Genomic DNA, 7,203 nt, shown 5'->3' with positions numbered 1-7,203 from the left:
TGATTCCTATTTTACTTCCAGTATTAGAGGCAGTATCACTTCTGGATACTTGCTGCTGGGGAAATACTGTTGCACAAAAGGATTTTTCACATTGCTCACTGTATTTCCCTATACACAATGCTATAAAATTAAAAATAGATGCTTGCATGTGTGAACAGACCTTCAGCTGCAATCTGTAGCAAATGACTTCCAGGTTTTATCCACCTTAAGTGGCTAGATGAACCAGGCATGTGCATTTACTGTGATACTTTTTAAAAATGTCTTTTTTTACATGAAATCCATAATTTAATATGTTCTTTTCAGGCCTGTGTGGATCTAAAAGCTTGATCCAAAAAAGAGAGAGAGATTTCATTTTAGACACAGGCTATTTCTAACAGACCTAAATCCTGCTATCAGATGCTTTCACACAAACAGTCCCTTTACCAACATTGTTTTCTGACAGAATGAACATTCATACTTAACGTAGATTTCATGAAATTGCTGAATCACGACTGAAGCAGTTCAAGAGCCATAGCCTTGTCTTTTGGTTTTAATCACAAAACCTATTTAATTGGCAGTTTGGCATAGAGTTGTGGCACCTGCGCCATTAGCCATGCCCTTCTGTCTGCAGTTATTTCAGAATCTCTGTCAGGGTACTCTTAATCACACGGAAGCTCCTGCTGACCTCAAGAGGGAATGGTGAAATATTTGTGATCTCTGACTCACAGATGAGAATTGTCTCTCCTGCTCTGGTTGTCTGAATTAAAATGTATTGCGTTCATTCTCTCTTATGGAGAAAATATTGTTGAACCAGCACTGCTAGTTCATTTAGCTGTGTTGGGGTGTGGACGTCAGAGTCATAGCAGAGCATAGTCCTTGGGGGTTGCCTCTTGGGCAAGGCTTGGGAAACGGAGGCCCGGGGTCCAAATACAGCCCCCCACATGCCTCACTCCTCAATGGCCCTGCTTTGCATCCTCCTTGAGGAAGGATGATAGAGAGGGGTGTGTGAGAGGATGTAGAAATAAACCCACTGCACAAGGGTAGTGCTTCCATTCATTGCCCCACTCGCTTTTGAATCTGGCCCCAGACCGATCCTGGCATTGGGAGCGGATTAGGCCACCTGCACCCTTCACAGTGCAACCCGAAATCTCTGTGCGCGCCCCTCTCATTGTAGGGGCAAAGCACAGGGAACAGTTGTCACCTTGCTCTTTAGTCTGTCAGCCTAAAGAGATCTGAAATCAACTGGATTGGCAGGCAACTGCTCCTCTGGGTACTTTTTGTCAGGAAAGCAAGTGGAAAGAACAGTTTCCTTCCTTATCCCTAAACTGCAAAAAATAAATAAATTCAAAGGTCTCCACTTGTTCTCCTACCAGTTACAAAGACCAGCAATGCTTTTATTTTGTTGATCTTGGCACACAGGATTATGACTATCTATAAAAATGAAAAGGAACCAGTAAAAATAGATAGGGCAAATCATCTCTACTAAACTGTTTGTGGGTTGTTTTCTGTCTTTTAGCAGAGGCAGGCACCTCAGAAGTTTGCTTTGTTACGCCAGACTTTGCAATAAGTAACAATCTTGTTTCAAGACCCTGGCAGACAATGGCATGTGGTTTTAACATTCTGTAAAGAGCTAAATTCTCTTTGGACTTCAGAAACTATTTGAGGGGCTTTACAAAAAAAAAAAAAGTTTGTTTTTTAGGTTGTTTTGCCAGAATCAAAATAGAAATTGTGTGAAACTCATTTCATCATAACACTTCTGACAGTTAGTTACAATAGTAAGCTATTAAAACCACTCCTGCTTTTATTTTGGCTTACTTTCCTCAGCTTTTAAAACAATTCTGAGGTAAAACAGCAGTGTTTTGAAGGGGCTGCCATGGCTCCTGCCTTCTACTTTTTAGATCCCTGTTGCTGGTTTAACAAATGATGGCAAAACTTTTTGCAGAGGTAATATACTTTAAACACCCTACTTAACGCAATTAGGTGTGCTACCCTTTTTCTTTTTTAGATCTTTAAGAAACTTTTCCATCACATTAATGCTACAATCATTTGTATGCATCCTGTTAGGCTGTCAGCCTGTGCTGCCGAGCATGAGATAAACAGATTAGCTATGCAAAATGTTATTTAGCTCAAATGAAAGGCTCCTTCAAATGAGACCAATTCTCTGCCTGGAAAGCACATAGTGATGGGGTAGTCTGTCCCATAACCCCACATAATTCTTTCAAATTTGGACACAGTGAAATTAAACATAAGTTTCCATCGCTGTCTGCATACAATCTGCATTCTCTTCCATACATCAGAGTTACTTCCGTGTGTGACATACTGCATTTAAAAGTGGTTCTAGATGGGACTGGTTTTGCCCAGAAAGAGGCTGTAATGCAATACTTAGGAAAAGTCACAACTGCTGCTGTTACTTTACTTTCCATCTGGAGGAAATAAGTGCCACTGTTTATGCTAAGCAATGAATGTGCCGCCATTATAGTTACAAACAATCTGTCAGTGTTCAACTTGTAATATGCTATGCAGAACAGAAAAAATGATGTGCTTTTTTGCCCAGAGGGTTTTCTGTTTAAGAAAAGTTGGTCAAAACTGAGGGGAAAGAAGCAACTGTCAACTTTAATGTCAATTTTGATACACAGCAGTGGGTAAACGGATTAAGTGGTACAAGGAAGACACAATATAAAAACGACAGAAAAAGGTAGGTCTGTGTTAGTTCAGAAAAATTGCCTTTCTTTATCCTTTATCCTTTATACAGTGGTACTTTGGGTTAAGTACTTAATTTGTTCCGGAGGTCTGTTCTTAACCTGAAACTGTTCTTAACCTGAAGCACCACTTTAGCTAATGGGGCCTCCTGCTGCCACCGCGCCACCGGAGCACAATTTCTGTTCTCATCCTGAAGCAAAGTTTTTAACCTGAAGCACTATTTCTGGGTTAGCGGAGTCTGTAACCTGAAGCGTATGTAACCTGAGGTACCACTGTATTGTGTGTTAAAATGTTCCAGTGTGCAAAAAGATATTTGTTCTCTGGGTAGCCTCTATTTCTCTGGCACTCTGAAATCATAAAATTAATTGCTTGGCCTCAACCAGAGGTTTTCAACCTTTTGAGCCCACAGCTCCCTTGACCAGCTACATTCTTTCTGCGGCACCCCTTTGGGACTCAGGAGCCCAGTTATGTAACCCCTTGGCAGCCTCTCACCCTTTTTCAAACACCCTCCTTTGTGGAGTGTTCCCTCAACCTCCTTTCTCCTTTCCCCTCTCCTTGGGAGCTTGTAGCCAGGGCTGCTGCAACAAACAGCTGTGCAAGCCTTTGGGAGGCAGAGATGCAGGAGGGCATCAGGAGAGGGAAGGAAAGAAGGATAGAGGCCAATGTTGCCATTGGCACCCCTGACCATCATTCAAAGCACCCCAGGGTGCCACAGCACACTGGTTGTAAACCACTGGCCTAGGCATCGAAACCGATAGGGAGCCTGCTTGGTCACAATCACTCTTTAGTACTCTGCACATCCACCAGTCACTGGTAAGTGTGTCCTGCCACTACCTCCACTCCTCTTGATAGGTGCAAGCCACTGAGCTAGACAGTCAGCTCAGCTGGGGAAGCAACGCTTCCTCATGACTTGCCTCTTGCCCATGCGACCACCTGTCAACTCCAGACCATGATTGCAACGATCATCCTTGAGAATGTTTCCTCCTATACAAAGGGTAGGAAGTTTCTACATTCTAAATCCCTTGATACATGCATGTGATTTGGCAGGACAACGTGTTTTAAACCTACTTGCTCTGCGTGGAAGTTGTTATTTCCAGTTTTCCATTTGTTTTCCCTCCAGTGCATGCAGGATCCACTTCTGGGTACACCCCTGTATCCTATCCAGATACCAGAATTCATTATTCTAATGCAATTTTTCTCCGCTCAAGGAATATAAGTTGCAGTATCATAGAATTTTAGAGTTGGAAGGGACCCCGAGGGCCACGCAGGAATGTTTTGCCGAATGAGAGGCTCAAACCCACAACCCAGAGATTAAAAGTCTTGTGCTCTACCAGCTGAGCTATCCCCCATCTTTCACCTTTATCATCTGTCTCTTCCCCCACCCCACCCACCCTGTATATTAGATTTGTTTCTTTCTTCCCTTTAAATTTTTTTCTTTCCTTCTGTTTCCTCCACTTCTTTCATGGTTATTCTCTTAGCAACTGTCTGAGGCTTCACTCACATTTTGGGGAACTATGATACTAACCTGCACACAAGGCAAGTCCTTTTTCTGAAGTACCAATTTGCCTCCTTTGGCTACCTCGTAGCTATTTCATCTAAAGTTGTATTTCTCAGCTTCCCGTTTTGATTAGGATCTAGAAAATTAGAAAGGTACTTTTAAAGGTTGTATTTATTCAGGAAATTATTGTAGCTGGTGACTCAGAAGAGATAACAACGTATGCCTGAATGTGGCATATTAAACAACAGCAAATTCCAGTCCTCAGCAGCTAGAAGATAATGGTTGAGAAAAAGGATGGTGGAGATGACACGCTGCCTCTGGGGCATGTTTTCTCTTTTTTTAAGATGGGAAGCAAAATTATAGGCAAGTTAAAATATATGTTATTTTGTGAAACTGGCTGTGTATGATTACTGTGCACTGATTTATTTGTTTTTTAAAGAAACTTGTGTGGTATATTTTATTTATTTCTACAAAACATGTTTTTCCCCTCGTAAGCAGATGCTGTCGCTATATTGCACATTTTGAATATTTTTATATATATAATAAACTCTATTCTCCTATTTGGATTATGGTTTTATTTAGCCCTTGGAAGAATGAAGCACAGTGAAGATCTTTCTATTCAACCAGAATCCCTGCAGATACCACCCAATTCCCATAATCCCTAACCATTCCTCCAACAATATTTGTCCACTGACACTGCAAACCCTTAGGGTGATAATTCAGCTCAGTATTACTGTGGACCAACTGAAATTAACTTAGTCAGGTTAATTGATTTCAGTAGGTCTCCTCTCAATAAAACCTAGTTGAATACCACTTCCTATTTTTGCATTACAACCCTATTCCAGATGGCACCAACCCTCAGATTCCTTTTAAGCAGAGTTCACATTAAGCAAAACCCAAAATGCATGTCGATACTACGATCTAAACCGGTTTACCTGTCATTCCTTCTCCCACTGGGAGGCTGAAGGTGAGGGTAGAACTCCCAGCTCATCAAACACCAGTGGACACGATTCTTTGGAGAGAACCTCAGCTAGTGAAACTAGCAAAAGTCCAACAAATGCTTATATTCTGGATATGACACGAGACTCCCTTTAAACTACATAACCATATCTGTCCATATGGATCATATGCAAAAATGAATTATTCCATGGTTGATTTCAGCATTAATACCAATTGGTGTTGTAGTGGTTCAGGGTGTGAATTTTGACCAGTTCATAACGCTCGGTCAAATCCTTAACCGGGCACCATCACTGCAGGTTCATTTTGGATTCTAATAAGAGGTGTAAATTAATTCCCTGGGCATCCTTTGCCATGCTTTTATCAATAGCCCCTCGACTGGCAGGTGGTTTTTTTTTAGCAGAAGCAGGGCAGGAGATCTAGAGGCCCAAACTGTTGAGATACTTCCAGGGAGACAAAGTCCATCATGACTCCACGTCATCTCCACATCGATCTCCTGTAGATACAGTATCAGCAATTAGCGACACGAGCTCCAGAAATAGCTTGCCACATTCCAGAGCTGATGCACGCTCTATCAGCAGAATTCACACAGCGAAAGATGCACGCAGGAGAGCATTATTTACAAGTTTATTCAGCGTTGGTCAGAACAAAGAAAACATGACTGCCTGCTTCGGTGTCTCAGGAACAGAGAGAGAAACAAAAGCAATAGACAAAACATAAACTTCCTGTGAACAGGAAATACACAGACTCTGTGACTCACAAAGCCTGCTCCCTTTTAAGGTGGAACGGAAATATCCTAACACAAACAGCTCCCTTATTCCCTGCTGCGTGGAACATTGTGAGTTCCAGCAGTCCTGGGGGATACGTCTCCCATATCGTGCTCAAGGAGCCTATGTTGTGAATGTTTCCAGCACACAGTATTCTTGGTCCCAGACAAGGTGTTCTCATGCAGGTTCCTCCAGTGAGACTTCCCAGCCTACCATGAACAGCTTGCTGTTTTGTGCCCGAGTAAGTAAGCCTAAGACTACAGCCTTACGGGCTGTTGGAAAAGAAAAGGAAAGGTAACCTTCCCTGTGACTAATGCTTTGCATCTCCCATGAACCAAGCTGATCAAAGCTCTTATGCAAAGAGGTGTTCTCTGCAAATGGCCAGGTATTAGACATAACCTGCTTGGCAGAGCAGCAGAAAGTGATGCCTCATGTTCAGTATCTGCCTCCAGTGATTAAAATGTGGATAATGGAAATCAAACAAGCCTTAAGTCAGATACCAGGCTTGGGAGGATCACTATGCTAAAAATATTTCCACCTGGATGCAGGTATTGAAAATCACCTGCATGGCACCTAGCATTTCAAAGAATGAAGCTATGTGCAAGTAATACCAAGCAAACAGCAGTTGGTAACTTTGCAACAGATAGGAGCCAAGCCCCATGCCACACGAGGTTGGAAAGGGGAAAGGGACAGTCTTGTGTTTTGAATCTGTAATGTCAAAACCAAATAGCTTTTGAGGCATCAGTTCAACTTTTATTTCTCTTCAGATGCCAGCGCCAATTACTGCATGTGCTGGTTGCTGTTCTCACATTCTTGGAGCATTTTAAAGGTTTCTGGATGGGAGGGAGGCAGGGAACAGACACACACTACTGCCCACCAACAGCAATATCTTAGGGAATTTTCTGTACTGGATCAGCTTCTGTGTACTTTGATAATGTCAATAAGCTATAAAGTATGTCGTAAAAGTCTGCAGAGAAAAGATACCCCTTGGCGAATGAGAATTCTGAGGGGCTGGAAATCAACAGTAAACCCCTCTTCCTGGTAGAAAGAATGAACCTGTAGCTCTTACTACTTCCAACAAGGCCAGAGCAATTCTTTTTCTAGAAAAATAGCACTGCTTTTAAATGTGTTTTTTATTGTTTTATCACTTTGTAGTTTGCCACCCTGGGCTCCTTCGGGAGAAAGGGCAGGATTTAAATCACATAAATGAATAAAATTGCAAAGTCAATCCTATTTCATTTTTCAAAAAGTAGAGCCTACGTTAACTGTTGGGTCTCCATTCCAGTTCTTTTGTATAATGGC

This window comes from Podarcis tiliguerta, assembly GCF_965153285.1.
Source record: "Podarcis tiliguerta genome assembly, chromosome: 9".
Taxonomy (NCBI): Eukaryota; Metazoa; Chordata; class Lepidosauria; order Squamata; family Lacertidae; genus Podarcis; species Podarcis tiliguerta.
This window is presented reverse-complemented; position numbering follows the sequence as displayed.